The sequence below is a fragment of the Heteronotia binoei genome, chromosome 21, assembly GCF_032191835.1.
Source record: "Heteronotia binoei isolate CCM8104 ecotype False Entrance Well chromosome 21, APGP_CSIRO_Hbin_v1, whole genome shotgun sequence".
In the NCBI taxonomy this organism is placed as follows: Eukaryota; Metazoa; Chordata; class Lepidosauria; order Squamata; family Gekkonidae; genus Heteronotia; species Heteronotia binoei.
This window is the reverse complement of record NC_083243.1, coordinates 133,086,247-133,103,593: the sequence shown is the minus strand read 5'-3', so window position 1 is coordinate 133,103,593 and position 17,347 is coordinate 133,086,247. Positions and strand designations below refer to the sequence as shown.

The following is a 17,347-nucleotide window of genomic DNA, read 5'->3' as shown; positions in this document are numbered from 1 at the left end:
ACTCATTTGTTATGAGGGCCAGATTTGATATAAATGAGAACTTGTCAGACCGGGCCGCGTGTATCATAAAATGTAATGCCAGGTAGTGGATATATAAACTTTATAAAGGGCACGGGCACACAATTTACTTAAAATAAAACATGCTTAAAATATTAGCATGCTTGCAATATTTTGTTTTACACTCTGAGAAATGTCACCTCTTGTTATGAATTCTTGTATCAAAAACTGCAGACAATGCTTGTGCTATACCAGTCTTGAATATGTGCTCTTCAGGTGTGCACATCTGTAAGTTGCAAACCTACTTTGGATTTATTGACATTCATTATAGCCATCTCATGGTCAATGCTTTGAGCCTAAGACCCAGAGGAATATGCATGAAGCAGCTGGGCATTGTGAGTTTTTGTACAGATGTTGCTTCATGTACCAGTCAAGAACATGTGAAGGCAGCATGGCACAGACTGAGGGCTATGTGCTTGTCTACAAAACTATAATCTTTCCCAGAAAAATGACTACAACTAAAATAAATACAACTCCCCCCCCCCCAAAAAAAACAACAACTACAAGAACAGAGAGACAGCCATGTACAGTGGTCAGTGTCAGCCTACTATCTGGGAAGTCTAAATTCAAGACCCCCAATCAAAGGAAAACTTGAAAGAAAAATTAAGGAAAATTTGCTGCGTAATTCTGAGGTGGAATACACTTTCAGCCTAATGCTGATATTTTTCTTCTAAATAGTTCACATGCTTTCCTATTGATAAAGACTGGAGGGCATGAGTACAGTGAAAAAGAGGAGGGGAACCCAGTGACACCCATAACAAGCCCAACAAAACACACACACTCTCTCTCTGTAGCAAGGCAAAAAGCTCATACCTTCACTAAAATGTTGCTAGTCTCAAAAGCACTCTTTGTAGCTCTCCTGATGGTGGGGACTGCGCAAAGGAAGCTCTGGCTCTTTCCTTCCCCGGGGCATGAGGAGGGGGAGGAGCCTCAGCCATTCATTTAAAGGAAGAGATGCTTGTCTCAGTAGCTCTGCAGGGTGATTAATTGAGCCTGGCAAACTTAATCACCCAGCAGAGCTATAGAGCCAATCTCCTTCATTGGCTGAGGCTGCTCCTCCCTCCTCCTCCCTTTGGGAAAAGAGAGGGGGGAAAGGGAAAGGCTGCTTTGCTGCTCTGGCTTATCCAGGGGAAAACACAAAATGGCGACCGAAAAAAGCAGGCAAGGGAAAATGAAGCAGAGGACAGCCAGTTGCTGGAGGGCCTGATTGGAGCCCTCTGTGGGCTTGATCCGGCCCGCAGGCCACATGTTTGACACCCCTGTATTAGAGGCTTGGACTGTCAGAGGCTGGGTCCATTTTCACCAGAGACCACTGCCTAATATACTTTCAGCATGGAATAAAGATTGGTGGATTGTTCCGTACCAATGTGAGCTTGGGTGAATGCAAGGACTATATTGTGGCAAGATCTATTGGACTTTGGTGTTGATTGATTTCCTGTTTATATTATTGTTTCCCTTTGGTGTTAAATTATTGCTTAGGTGTTGGTGTTAATGTAATTTTGAATATTTATAAATAACTCATCACACATTTTGTCTATTTTTGATAGTATTTATTTAACAATCCTTAATAGTCATACTTAGTTATTTCACACAGTTTCCAATTAGTTGTTTGTTCTCCAGACTGTATCTCACTTTTGATCTAGTAGAGAATGTAATGATGGCTAGCCATAGGAACAGACAGCAAAAGAGGATTAGATAGATTCATGGAGGATGTCTGTCAGTGGCTACTAGCTATAATGACTGGGGAACCTCCAGAGGCAATCAGCTTCCGAATCTCAGTGCCATGAGGCAACATCAGGGGAAAATCTCAGCCACTGTGTCCTGTGATTGGTGTTCCAGAGGCACTGGTTGACTACTATAAGAGAGAGGATGCTGGCCTAGATAGACCACTGATCTGATCCAGCAGTTCTCTTCTTATGTTCTTATGTTCCTCTCCAATAGGGGCCTGAAGCAGCTGACATCAGTCTCACCACCACCATTTGATGCAAACAGCAACCTTGTGAGGTAAGGCAGATAATGTGTGACTGGCCCATGGTCCCCTAGCAAACTTCTTGGTAGAATGAGGATTTGAACCTTAGTCTCCAAGATCCTAATCTAACCACAGTAGTAGCTGCCAGGCTCAGCTGTATGGTTGCAATAGGACTGAAGAAAAATGTCCTGACCCTTCTTCCCACCCCCATCAAGTCATAGCTAATTTATGGCGACCCCATGGCAACAGACCTTCAGAGGTGGTTTGCCATTATTTTCCTACATACTGGCCTGGGACAGCCATGCTTAGCTTCCAAGATATGACAAGATCTGACTAGCCTGGGCCATCCAGGTCAGGACCCTGACCTTTTGGTAGAAGTTTAATGTACAGAAATTGACAGCTGATGCTTTACATGCCATGGAGGTGAATAATGTTACCTCATAAATAATATATCCTGAAGTCTTTGTTAAAGGAACAGGATGTTTTTCTTCAGACAGATGGCCTCCCTACCCAGGCCCAGCAAGTTGTGTGGTGGCCTCCATGTATGCAGATGGGAGCAGAGTTCCCTCTAAGCTGTCCATATGAGCAGCTACTAACATAGAAAGTCTCGCTCAGCAGCAATCTGGAGCAATCTTTCACTGCCGATTGCCCATTTTAACATTACAGCAGTTATATTCTGCTCAGGATGTGAATTGCTCTGCTCAGTAGGGAAAAAATTAGAGGGAACATTGGATTTCCAAACCATTTTGACCTCCTAGTCTGCTCTTGGTGGAAATGTTCCTTTACCTATGATATGTGTGGCAGTGTCTGCTTATGTCATTTGCTTTGAAAATTTTCCCTTTGTATTTTTTCTCTGCTATAATAGGGGCCCCTAATGAAGTTGATGATAATAGGTATATAACAGACAAAAGAAAATACTTCTTTTCTTAACAAGTAATTGAACTGGAGTTCACTAATAGTAGAGGTAAAGTTACATAGATGGCTTCTAAGGGGGGTTAGATTCAAGAAGGATAGGTCTATTGGTAGCTACTGGTCATAGTGAGTAATGGAGAACTTTTGCATTCAGAGGTGGTAAACCTCTGAAATTTAGTGCTAGGATGCAAGTTCAGCGGAAGTCCTCAGCCAGCAAACAGGGTATAGAAGCCCTCCAGGGCAATGTGTTGGCCCCTGTTTGAAACAGGATGCTAGACTAGATGGACCACTGGTCTGATCCAGCAGGGCGGTACATCCTATAAAAACTTCCCTGGGATGAAAGGTAAGGCCCTTTGAGTGCAGTGGGTTTCACTTTTGGATACACATACATAGGATTGGGTTGCATTAATATAACTATAGCTGAATTTACATTAATCCCCGTTGGAGTAAAAATACTCACTGCTGTGTAGACATGGTTTGAACTGGATGATGAAATGTAACTGTTCCCCCTCAATTTTGGTTTATTAGCAAAGTGGCAGTTTTAGATTTTGGAACTTTGAAGAATTGAGGCTGCATTCCTGTTTCAGAGGGTTTAACCATAACTAGGGTCTCTGATAAACAGAAGGCAGAGATTGCAGGTAGCTGTGTTAATCCAAAGCAAAACCCAAAAACAAAAGCTATGTAATATCTTTTCTTAACACTCAGTCCCTGAGATCTTTGAAATGTAGACCCCTCTAAGTGCGCCAAAGATGAACCTTGTGATCCTGCCACAGCAACCAGATAAGGACCCCCAGTGAGCCAACAGACAAGGAATGCCTGGAAAACCCTGCACTCCAGTGGCATCTTCTGGTGACCTAGAGCCACTGCAGGAGCCCTTCTAAGTTCCTTTGCCTACAGAGGTCCCACAGAACAGGAAGCAGGGATCCAGTGAAAGAACACACAGTGAGCAGCCTGAAGTCTGCCTCTGTCCGGTTTCTCTCAGAAAGGAGATGAGGTATAGCAGCTCTTGGCAAGAGCCAGGACTTTAACCAGGTCATCAGAAAGGACAGGGATCCTTAAGTTATACAACTCTTCAGAAGCCTGGAAAATTTGCTGGTTCATCAATATTCATAAGGCTTGCTGTCACTGCTCTGGTTTCTTCCTGCTTGCTTCTGTGCCTTGTCTCATGCTTACCTTCCTTATTCCTGCCTGCCTTGTACCTGCTTGTCTCTGGTCTGCCTGCTCCCTTTGATCCCTGCTGCTTGTCTGTCTGCCTCCAGAAGACTGTGCATGTTGCCTGGAAAACAGAACAATGACACAAACTGGCGTGTGCCTTGACCTGGATAGCCCAGGTAGGCCTGATCTCCATATCTCATAAGCTAAGCAGAGATGACCCTGCCAATTATTTGGATGGGAGATCTCCAGAGAATACCAGGGTCAGGAGGCAGAGGCAGGCTATCAAGCTATTTATCTGAATGTCCTCCATGCCCAAGTAGAGGGGCATCAAACTAATTATGGTCTGACATAAATGAGATCTTGTTGGGCCAGGCCATGTGTGTCATAAAATGTAATGCCAGGTAGCAGAGATAAAAACTTTATAAAGGGCACAGACAAACACAGAAGTTTTTTTTTAAAAAAACTTAAAACATTAGCACTCTTGCAATATTTTGTTTACTTAACAGTCTCTGATAACTCTTGCTCTGAATTATTGCATCACAATCTGGAGACAGTGTCTGTGCACAGTCTTGAGTGTGCTGTTCAGGTGTGTATCTGTAAGTTGCAAAGCTACTTTTGATTTTTTGACATTCATTGCAGAAATCTCATGGTCAGTACTCTGTGCCCTAAGTCCCAAGGGAAAACATGAAATGACTGGGTATTGCAAGCTTTTGTACTTCATGTGCTGATCAGCTTATGATCCACTAAGACCACTAGATCCTTTTCGCACATACTACTGCTAAGACAAGTCTCCCTCATCCTATAACCATGCATTGGATTTTCCCTACCTAAATGCAGAACTTTACATTTATCCCTGTTAAAATTCATTTTACTGATTTTAGCCCAGTTTTCCCACCTGTTAAGGTCATCCTGTATCCTGTTTCTGTCTTCTTATGTGTTTCCAGACCCTCCCAATTTAGTATAATCGGCAAATATAATAAGCATTCTCTCTATTCCTTCATCCAAATAATTGATAAAGATGTTGAACAAAACAGATCCCAGGACAGATCCTTGAGGCACTCCACTTGTCACTCCTCTCCAAGAGGATGAGGAACCATTCACAAGCACTCTTTGGGTGTGATCTGTCAACCAGTTACAGATCCATCTAATGGTAACAGGATCCAAACCACATTTTACCAACTTGTCAACAAGGATAAGGATGTGGAACCTTATCAAAAGCCTTACTGAAATCAAGATAAGTGATGTCTACAGCATTCCCCCGATCCAGCAAGGTAGTCACTTTCTCAAAAAAAGAGATCAGGTTAGTCTGACATGACTTGTTCTTGAGAAACCCATGCTGGCTCTTAGTAATCACATCCATTCTTTCTCAATGTTCCAGGACCAACTGTTTGATGATTTGTTCTAAAACTTTTCCAGGTATAGACTTCAAGCTGACGGGTCGGTAGTTACCCGGATTCTCTCCTGTTCTCTAAGAATTTTAAAAAATAATAGCCAGAGGCTCAAAAATTACATCCACAAGCTCTTTTAGAACCCTTGGATGCAATTCATCTGGCCTTGAGGACTTAGTTTCATTTAAAGAAACTAGGTGTTTATGTACTACCCCTATGCTGATCCTAGATTGGAACTTCATACTCTACTTATATGTTCTGTTTTTGCCATTTTGAGCACCGTTTCCCTCAGAAGAGAAGACTGCGGAAAAGTAGGAATTGAGCAGATTGCCCTCTCTTCATTACCTGTTACAATTTCACTTTCTTGCGCTCGCAATGGGCCTACTATGTCCTTGCTCTTTTACTTACTCTGAACATAAGAAAATAACTCTTTTTTGTTGTTTTTAGCATCTTTGGCCAGTTTAAGCTCATACTGAGCTTTATCTTTCCTAACATTTTACTACAAGCACTGGTGATTTATTTATATTCATCCTTGGTTATAAGGCCCTCCTTCCAATTCCTAAAGGAGTCTTTTTTATTTCTCAAGTCTTTAGAGAGCTGTTTATGAAGCCAACTTGGATTCTTTAGGCTTTTTCCATTTTTTCTTTTCGTAGGAATCATCTGTAATTGCGCTTTCAGTATTTTGCTTTTAAGAAACTCCCACCCCTCCAGAACCCCCTTCTTCCTAAGTATTTCTGGGATTTTACCCAGCATAGTTCTGTGTTTATTGATGTTTGCCTTTCTGAAGTCCAACCTATAAGTCTGACTATGTATAGCTTTTCCCTTCCCTAAGACTGTAAATTCCAAAATCACATGGTCACTACTGCCCAGGGTGCCCACTATGTCCACATCTTTAATCAACTCTTCCTTGTTGGTGAGAATCAAATCCAAGATAGCAAATCCCCTTGTTTCCTTCTTCACTTTCTGGAAAGGGAAGTTGTCAGCAAGACGTCAGAAATCTATTTGACCTTTCATTTTTAGCAGAGTTGGACTTCCAACAGATATCTGAGTAATTGAAATCTCCCATGATCACTATGTCCCTTCTCTTGGAGAACTTTGCAATCTATTGTAGGAGTATCTCATCCAAGTCCTCTGCCTGGCTTGGTGGTCTATAGCAGACCCCCACAGTAATATCACTGTTATTTCTTATGCCTTTGATTTTTACCCAGAGACTCTCAACTGAGCTGCCATGCTCAGATTCACATAGTTCCTCACAAGTATATGCCTCCTTCATACATACTGCTATGCCTCCGCCCTTTCTCATTTGCCTGTCTCTTTTAAATAAGTTGTACCCCTAAATCCTAATATTCCAGTTGTGAGTGTCATCCCACCAAGTTTCAGTAAGGCCTTTTATGTCATAGTCTCCTTCCTTTATTAGGACTTCCAATTCCTCCTGTTTGTTTCCCGTACTCTGTGTGTTAATGTAGAGACACATTTTATGCATCCCAAGGATTTAGCTTCTGTACAAACCTGCAAGTTCACATTGCCTAGCATATGCGCCACTCTCTGCAAATCTTTAATGTTCTTATCCCCAGTTTCTGGCATCATATGAGGCTTTGAATTATTGTCTCGCTCCCCCATACAATTTAGTTTAAAGCCCTCCTTATTAGCTTAGCACGACTGTTACCAAACACTCTTTACCCTACTGCTGTAAGGTGCAAATAGAATAGAAGACCACCATTTCGAAAGCGAAAGCCAAGGTCCAGAAATTCGAATCTTTCCTGACGACGCCATCAACGTAACCAGTCGTTTATTTGAAGTATTCTTCTTTCTCATTCTAAACCACAGCCTTCAACAGGAAGCACTGACGAGAACACAGAACACAACCTATGAACACAACCTGTGCGCCCAGAACACAACTTGTGCGCACAGCTCCTTCACCTCTGACCCAGAGCCACATAGTGTTTTCTAATATATTCAGGGCTATGATGGGCAGTATCGTTTGTTCCAGCGTGGATCAGCAAGAAAGGATAGTAATCCGTGGGCCCAATAAGTCTTCCAATCCTTTATGTCACATGGTGGACCCGTAGACTGCAGACCTCTCAGGATGACAAGTCCGGTTGGCACACTTTGGGCTCCACCCCGCTGAGCAAGGAGTCTCCAATCACCACCATCTTTCTCTTCCTATATTGAGGAGTAGAAGCTCCAGGCTTCTTATCCATAGGATCCTGAGAAACTTTCTTCAAGTTTCGTGGAGACTGGGGAAGTAGTCCTTGTTCCAGTGGTTCAGAATCAGTTACTGTGGGGAGATTCTGGAACCTATTGCAGAGCAGCAGAGGCTCAGGACATCTCCTGATTTTCTTTCTCCTTCGGGTTACATTCTTCCAGGAACCTTCCTCCTATGTTGGTTTCTCTTCTAATTGCTGAGATACCACTTCCTCTCCCTCCTCTTGTCCTTTCAAGAGCGCCTCATGCATTCTGTCAAGAAAATCTTCCCCTTCCTTTATACACTGCAATGTGGACAATCATGCCTCCAGTCCCTGTATCTTCTCTTCCAGCAGGGTCACTAACTTACACTTGCTTCAAGTGTAATTGCTGCTACTCTCAGGTAGAAATACAAACATCCCACAGTCATTACACGTCACTGCCTTTGCTCCCTCACCAGTCGTGCTTCTGCAATCCATTTCAAAATTTTCTGTATCTTAACTTCTCTTTAAATCCCACTACCGGCTGCCACTTGAAAGTACTTGTTAGTTACCCACCTTTCTACAGAGCCCCCAGGCCAAGACACATAGGCCAAGAGCCCTTTGGCTTGCGCCTCTGGCAAGGAGGAGCCTTGCAAATTAAAGGCTCAAACCCCCACTCACCTCTGCCTCAGCAGCCAGAGCAACAGTAGAGGGTGGAGCTAGCAATTACCCCCAGCCAAACAAGCTCTCCTCAGTCAGCAACAGCTACACAAAAGACAGACAAAAGCAACTGCTGCCAGAGTTCCTTTTTTTTCACTTTTGGCAAACACGGCAGTTTGTCTCTGAGTGCAGCAACTTAGCAATGGTGATCCACGCCTCGGTCATCTCAAGAATCAGTTACTGGAACGCTCTCTATATGGGGCTGCCCTTGGTGCAGAATATTGCAGCCAGTCTACTAATGGGGCTTCCCCGTCAGGAGCACATTCAGCCTGTGCTGAGAGTGCTGCACTGGCTGCCTGCTGCATAACGAATTTGTTTTAAGAACAAAAGAGAAGCCATGTTGGATCAGGCGAATGGCCCATCCAGTCCAACACTCTGTGTCACACAGTGGCCAATATATGTGTGTGTATGTATATACACATATATAAACATATGCACACACACACACATATATATACTGTGTCTAATAGCCACTGATGGACCTCTGCTCCATATTTTTATCCAATCCCCTCTTAAAGCTGGTTATGCTTGTAGCCGCCACCACCTCCTGTGGCAGTGAATTCCACATGTTAATCACCCTTTGGGTGAAGAAGTATTTCCTTTTATCTGTTTTAACCTGACTGCTCAGCAATTTCATTGAATGCCCATGAGTTCTTGTATTGTGAGAAAGGGAGAAAAGTACTTCTTTCTCTACTTTCTCCATCCCATGCATAATCTTGTAAATCTCTATCACGTCACCCCACAGTCGACATTTCTCCAAGCTGAAGAGCCCCAAGCGTTTTAACCTTTCTTCATAGGGAAAGTGTTCCAAACCTTTAATCATTCTAGTTGCCCTTTTCTGCACTTTTTCCAATGCTATAATATTCTTTTTGAGGTGCGGTGACCAGAATTGTACACAGAATTGTACACAAGTGAGACCGCACCATCGATTTATACAGGGGCATTATGATACTGACTGATTTGTTTTCAGTTCCTTTCCTAATAATTCCCAGCATGGCGTTGGCCTTTTTTATTGCAAACGTGAACTGTCTTGACATTTTCAGTGAGTTATCTACCATGACCCCAAGATCTCTCTCTTGGTCATTCTCTGCCAGTTCACACCCCATCAGCTTGTATTTGTAGCTGGGATTCTTGGCCCCAATTTGCATTACTTTGCACTTGGCCACATTGAACCGCATCTGCCATGTCGACACCCACTCACCCAGCCTCAACAGATCCCTTTGGAGTGCCTCACAATCTTCTCTGGTTCTCACCACGCTGAACAATTTAATGTCATCTGCAAACATAGCCACTTCACTGCTTACTCCCAACTCCAGATCATTAATGAACAAGTTAAAGAGCATGGGACCCAGTACTGTCCCTGTGGCACCCCACTGCTTACCGTCCTCCACTGCAAAGACTGCCCATTTATACTCACTCTCTGCTTCCTATTAATTAGCCAGTTTTTGATCCACAAGAGGGCCTGTCCTTTTACTCCATGACTCTCGAGCTTACTAAGGAGCCTTTGATGAGGAACTTTATCAAAAGCTTTCTGGAAGTCAAGATAAACAACATCTATTGGGTTCCCTTTGTCCACATGCTTGTTCACCCCCTCAAAGAACTGTAACAGGTTGGTGAAGCAAGATCTTCCCTTACAGAACCCATGCTGAGTCTTCCTCAATAACTTGTGTTCATCAGTGTGCTTACTCATTCTGTCCTTGATAATGCTTTCTACCAATTTTCCCGGTATTGAAGTCAGACTGACTGGCCTGTAATTTCCCGGATCTCCTCTGGAACTCTTTTTAAAGATGGGGGTGACATTTGTTACCTTCCAGTCTTCAGGAATGGAGGCAGATTTCAATGAAAGATTACATATTTTTGTCAGGAGATCCACAAATTCAGCTTTGAGTTCTTTCAGAACTCTTGGATGTATGCCATCCGGACCTGGTGACTTATTAGTTTTTAATTCGTCTATCAGTTGTAGGACCTCCTCTCTTGTCACCTCAATTTGACTCAGATCTTCCAACACCCCTTCCAAAATTAGTGGTTCTGGAGCGGGCAAACACTTCTCATCTTCCACAATGAAGACTGAGGCAAAAAATGCATTCAGCTTCTCAGCCATTTCCCTATCCTCCTTCAGTATCCCTTTACCCCTTGGTCATCCAAGGGCCCCACTGCCTCCCTTTTTGATTTCCTGCTTCTAATATATTTGAAGAAATTTTTATTGTTGGTCTTTATGTTTTTTGCAATATGCTCCTCATAGTCCATTTTTGCCTGCCTGATCACAATCTTGCATTTGATTTGCCACAGCCTGTGTTCCCTTTTATTAATCTCATTTGGACTAGCTTTCCACCACTTAAAGGAGTCCTTCTTATCTTTTATAGCTTCCATTACTTTGTTCGTTAACCATGCAGGCCTTTTCTTATACCTGTTTGTGCCTTTCCTAACTTGTGGTATATATTTTATCTGAGCTTCTAGGATTGCAGTTTTAAATAGCCTCCAAGCTTCCCCAAGGGTTTTGACTGTATTTACCTTTCCTTTCAGTTTCCTCTTCACATGCCTCCTCATCTCAGAGAATTTGCCCCTTTTAAAAAACATGGTTGTGCTGATCTTTTGGGGCAACTTCCTATTTATACAAATGGTGAAATCAATAACGTTATGGTCACTGCTCCAAAGCGGTATGATCACTTTTACATCTCTCACCAAGTCTTGGGCATTACTTAGGACCAAATCCAGGATCGCTCCACCCCGGTAGGTTCTGTGACCATCTGTTCCATAAGGTCCTGGTATTTTAACATCCTGGTATTAACCTCAAAGCGCTATATGGCCTAGGACCTACCTATCTGTGGGACTGCCTTGCCCCACATGTTCTCCAGAGAGCACTGCGATCAGGCTCTCAAAATCTTTTGGCTGTCCCTGGGCTAAAGGAGGCTAGGTTCAACTCCAGCAGAGCAAGAGCCTTCTCGGTTGCTGCCCCAATACTTTGGAACATCCTCCCGGAAGCCATCAGGGCCCTGCGGGATTTATTGCAGTTCCGCAGGGCCTGCAAGACTGAACTGTTCGGATGGCATATAACATTTAATGGGTGAGGGCTGCCACCACATCTGGATCCATCGCGCTTTTATTACTAACTGCCTAGGATCTGTGCACGTGAGAAAGAAAATATTACATGATCCACCTGAAGTAGCACCATTGCCATTTATCTGATTGCCATTTTATTGTTTTATTGGTTTAGTATTGCTTTTGTTTACTGTCTATTTATGCTCTTAGCCACCTTGAGTTTGTACAGATTGGGTGGGATATAAATATAATAATAATAATAATAATAAACTTTTATTTGTATCCCGCCCTCCCCGCCGAAGCAGGCTCAGGGAGGCTAACAAGACATGGTATCCCATGATTTACATAAAACAATTTTAAAATACAGTTGATACATACATTTAAAAACAATTACATAAAAGTTAAAACTACAATAAATTAAGGTGCTATGTTCAGTGGATATATTTCGATGGCTAGGTATCGTTTTCAGGGCTCCTTATATGCTTGCATAAAGAGGGTGGTTTTGCAAGCCCTGCAAAACTGACTAAAGTCCCGCAGGGCTCGCACTTCCTCCAGTAATTGATTCCACCAGTGGGGGGCCATTACGGAGAAGGCCTGCTCTCTTGTTACTTTCAGTTTGGCCTCCTTTGGTCCAGGGATCCTTAAAAGGCCTTGGGAGCTAGATCTTAGTGCGCTCTGGGGAACGTGAGGAGAGGCGGTCCCTAAGGTAGACAGGGCCTCGGCCATATAGGGCTTTAAAGGTAATAACCAGCACCTTGTAGCGAACTCGGAATATAATTGGAAGCCAGTGCAGCTCCTTCAGCCCGGGCCGCACGTGTTCCCACCGAGGCAGTCCCAGTAGCAGCCCGGCCGCCGCATTCTGCATTAGCTGCAACTTCCGAGTTCGGCACAAGGGCAGCCCCATGTAGAGGGCTTTACAGTAGTCTAGTCTCGAGGTGACCGTTGCATGGATCACTGTTGCTAGGTCGCTACGTTCCAGGAAAGGGGCCAACTGTCTCGCCCTCCTAAGATGGAAGAAGGCAGATTTCGCAGTGGCAGCTATCTGTGCCTCCATTGTCAGGGAGGATGCCAGTAGCACTCCCAGGCTTTTGACCCTGCGCACTGGTATCAGTGACGCACCATCAAAGGCCGGTAGGGGGATCTCCCCTCCTAGCCCGCAGCAGTCCACGCAACGGACCTCTGTCTTCGCTGGGTTCAGCTTCATCCCACTCAGCCTGATCCAGTCTGCCACGGCTTGCAGCGCCCGGTCCAAGTTTATAGGGGTGTCGGCGGTCCGGCCGCCCATCAATAGATAGAGCTGGGTGTCATCAGCGTACTGATGGCAACCCAGCCCATGTCTCCGGGTAATCTGGGCAAGGGGGCGCATAAAGATATTAAACAACATTGGGGAGAGAACTGCCCCCTGAGGCACCCCCCAATTAAGTAGGTGTCTCCGGGACATCTCTCCTCCAACCGCCACCCTTTGTCCCCGACCTTCAAGGAAGGAGGAGAGCCACTGTAGGGCTAGCCCCCGAATTCCTGCGTCAGCGAGACGGCGGGTCAGCAGCCGATGGTCGACCATATCGAACGCAGCCGGTAGGTCTAGCAACAGCAATACCGCCGAGCCGCCTAATGTAAATAAATAAATAAAAGAGGGAGAAGGAAGCAGACCATAAACAGTTCCTTGTGGGCCTGATAGAAGCCCTGTGGGCGCCAGATTAGGCCCACGGATTGCACATTTGACACCCCTGCCCATGACTTCCAGGCAGGGGCACACAAACTGCAAAAAAAACCAACCCCAAAACAAACAAACAAAAAACCCACCAACACAAATTAGTGTGCTGACTTTTGAGTTCTCCAGAATTTGTCATGCAGCCTAATGAAGAGATCTAGAGAACTTAAAAGCTTTCATATCGTTTAGTGTGGTTTTGGTTCTTAAGAAATGGTATTACATGTATTTTTTTGTAGCTACAGAAATTATGTAGGTGTGGTAGAGTGCAGTTTACCTCTTCTACATAGATACCAGTTTAAATTGTTGCTTGTCAGAGGAGCCATGTAGCTGACCAATATTGGGCCCATATCGCATCACATCCTACATGTTGGATATCAGTTATCCTTAGTCCCCTGATAGACTACGGTCAGGAAATGGATTATATGAGATATCACAGAGAACATTTTTCTGTCTTGAGGGTGGGCCACTGCACTCTGCTCATGAATTGCTGCATTAATTAATTTAAAGTGGTCACATTGAGATGCTTTTAAGACAGAAAAGTGCAGTGCTTCTGAACTCCTGAACTGGGGCTTGCATCTAGCTTGAGCATTATGTGTACCTTCTGTCAAGATTAGCACAAGGGTAAAAATGAATAGGAATTGACAAGTATAAGCTGCTAGCAAAAATGTTGCAGTGTTGTGGCAAAAATTTAGTCCACAATAATCTTGAATTAAGAATAGTAATGCTGTATTGTGGGAGTTCTGGAGGACTGAAGTTCAGTGTACATTTGTTGCTGAAACTAAACAAGCACGGAACTTTGTCCAGGACAGAATGATTTTTGCTGAATGACGTTTGCTGCATTATATTTATTTAACTAGCTAACTGCCTAAACCTGTGTATATTTACTATTAAGAATATGATGCCATTGCTGCGTCTTCTACACATGATGATTTTTCATGTAGTGAATGTGTGTGCATTGTTACAAATGCACACTGATCTGTTTTGTTGCATGTTTGCACAGCAGAAAATATATGCATTTAAGGCACTGCATGTGTAGTGTACTTGCATTTCTCTTTATAAATGTGATGTTTGTGTAGGAAAATGGTCACATAAAATGACCATGAATATATTTCTAGATAGCTCTGACTGTATTTATAATCTTTGCAATCTAAACGTGTGGAATCAGCTTTTATTGCTTCATTTGGGTAACAGTACACAGGTACACAATGACACCAGTGCTGAGTCTGTGCAGCTAATTTCATGTACCTGGTATGCCCAAGAAAAAGGCTGTCTTTTCCTATGCTATGTTACACCAGGCATCCAAGAATATAGGGAGCTGTTGTCAAGATACAGGATAACAATGTGTGAATCTGAATGCAGAACTGCAGTCTTACTTTCTCTTTGCTGTAGCGATGACAGCCCAGGGTGGGTGACAGAAAAAAACTGGGGAAAATGTTTTCCCCTGCATGATATGCTAATGAAGATTATGTATTCATCTAGATCAGGGGTGGGGAAACTTTTTTCTGCCACGGGCCATATGGATATTTATAACATCATTCGTGGGCCATAAAAAACTCTCTCTCTCGGCTTGGCTTCGCGAACGAAGATTTAAGAAGGGTGCAATAGTCCACGTCTGCTGCAGGCTCGCTGGTGGCTGACAAGACCAATGCGGGACAGGCAGATCCGGCCACAGTGGCTGCAGGGAAAAGTCTGATTTAGGGTTGGTGCTGTAGCAGTGCGATTCTTCCTCAATCTCCTTTTGTCCTCAAGACCAGCTATGCATGCGTTCTCAAAAGAAGAGACAGCCTGGTGGATGGTGTGCCTCCATGCTTTGCGATCTGAGGCTAGGTCAGACCACTGGTGATGGTTGATGCGACAGGTGCCAAGGGATTTCTTCAAGGAGTCCTTGTACCTCTTATTTGGTGCCCCTCTATTTCGATGACCGGTGGAGAGTTCGCCATACAGAGCAATCTTGGGAAGGCGGTGGTTTTCCATCCTAGAAATATGCCCTGCCCAGCGCAGCTGCGTCTTCAACAGCAGTGCCTCGATGCTGGTAACCTCCGCCCGCTTGAGTACTTCAGTGTTGGTCACAAAGTCACTCCAGTGGATGTTGAGGATGGTGCGAAGGCAGCGCTGATGAAAGCGCTCAAGGAGTCGCAGGTGATGACGGTATAAAACCCACGATTCGGAGCCGTAGATGAGGGTTGTCATCACAACCGCTTTGTAAACATTGATCTTTGTGCCTTTTTTCAGATGCTTGTTGCTCCACACTCTTTTGTGCAGTCGGCCAAAGGCACGGTTTGCCTTTGCCAGCCTGTTGTCAATCTCCTTGTCAATCTTAGCATCTGAGGAGATGATGCACCCCAGGTAGCTGAACTGCTGGACTGTCTTCAGAATTGATTCACCCACAGTGATGCAGGGAGGGTGATAATCTTCCTGGGGTGCAGGCTGGTGGAGAACTTCTGTCTTCTTCAGACTAACTTCTAGGCCGAATAGCTTGGCAGCCTCTGCAAAGCAGGACGTCATATGCTGCAGAGCTGATACCGAGTGGGAGACGAGTGCAGCATCATCAGCAAACAGTAGCTCTCGGATGAGTTTTTCCATTGTCTTGGAGTGGGCCTTTAGTCGCCTCAGGTTGATCAGGCTGCCATCGGTGCGATAGCGGATGTAGACACCATCGTCATCATCTAGATCTACTGCGGCTCTTTGAAGCATCATGCTAAAGAAGATCGTAAAGAGAGTTGGCGCGAGAACGCAGCCTTGCTTTACACCTGTGCCTATTGGGAAGGTCTCCGAGAGGTCGTTGCAGTGTCTGACTTGGCCTCGCTGGTCTTCGTGTAGCTGGATGATCATGCTGAGGAACCTTGGGGGACATCCTAAACGTTCCAAGATTTGCCACAGGCCTTTCCTGCTAACGGTATCGAAAGCTTTGGTAAGGTCAACAAAAGTCACATACAGAGCCTTGTTCTGTTCCCTGCATTTCTCTTGGAGCTGCCTGAGAACAAATACCATGTCGGTGGTGCTCCTGTTAGCTCTGAAGCCGCACTGGCTCTCTGGGAGGAGTTCTTCTGCAATGGCGGGCACCAGTCTGTTCAGGAGTATTCTGGCAAGGATTTTGCCTGCGATGGAGAGCAGGGTTATCCCCCGGTAGTTGGAGCAGTCTGACTTTTCCCCTTTGTTCTTGTATAGGGTGATGATGATTGCATCGCGAAAGTCCTGTGGTAATTTGCCTTGTTCCCAGCAGGTGACAAGTACTTTGTGAAGTGAGCTATGTAGTACTGTGCCCCCATGCTTCCAGATCTCTGGTGGAATTCCATCAACTCCTGCTGCCTTGCCACTTTTCAGTTGCTTGATGGCTTTAACAGTCTCTTCTAGAGTGGGGATCTCATCCAACTCTGTTTTCACTGGTTGAAGTGGGGTGAGGTGAATTGCTGAATCTTGAACTACGCGGTTGGCACTGAAGAGAACCTGAAAATACTCCGACCACCGGTTCAATATGGATGCCTTGTCTGTGAGGAGCACTTGGCCGTCTGCACTACGCAAGGGACTCTGAGTCTGATATGATGGACCATATACTGCCTTCAGGGCTTCGTAGAACCCTCTTAAATCACCAGTGTCTGCACACAGCTGGGTTCTCTCAGCAAGCTTGGTCCACCACTCGTTCTGAATGTCTTGAAGCTTGCACTGGAGGTTGCTACATGCAGCGCGAAAGGTTGCTTTTTTCCCAGGACAGGAGGGCTGAGCAAGATGTGCTTGGTAGGCAGATCTCTTTTTCGCCAGTAAATCTTGGATCTCTTGATTGTTCTCATCATGGGCTCCCTCTGGGTATCCTACCCCCCCAGGGAAAGTGTATGCGCAATACATAGCCTCTCCTCTCCCGGTGTAGTGAATGCCGCGTGGTCACTGTCTGGCTATGCCTGGCAGATGGTCACTGCAATGGCCTCTCCTGCATTACTGCATCCGTAGCAACACCTTCTCGCTGGTCCCCCCCGTTTTTCACAGAGTTTGCTACGTCATGGTGCGACCGAATTGTCCGGCGGTATAACCGGATGGGCAGGCTGGGCCCACCAACCTTGCCATAAAAAACTATCAACTTAAAAAAACAGTGCTCCACTGAGGAAGAATGATTCGGGCCAGCAAAATTAATGCGAGTAATTGTTTTTCTCTTTGAAGTCATGTGGGGAGAGCCTAATCTGACCCACACACACACTTGGCCTGCCACCCTAGGCAATTGCATCAGTCCAGGGCTTTT

The 17,347-nt window shown here is 44.8% G+C and overlaps 1 protein-coding gene across 1 annotated transcript in view; it reads left to right on the top strand.

The window, feature by feature from the left end:
• IMMP1L (inner mitochondrial membrane peptidase subunit 1) overlaps positions 1-17,347 on the top strand; it is a 113,757-nt gene that overhangs the window by 1,365 nt on the left and 95,045 nt on the right. Inside the window, exon 2 of the mRNA XM_060262940.1 lies at positions 1,999-2,061. The gene's annotated coding sequence lies outside the window, so the exon portion shown is untranslated. The remainder of the gene's footprint in view (positions 1-1,998; positions 2,062-17,347) is intronic.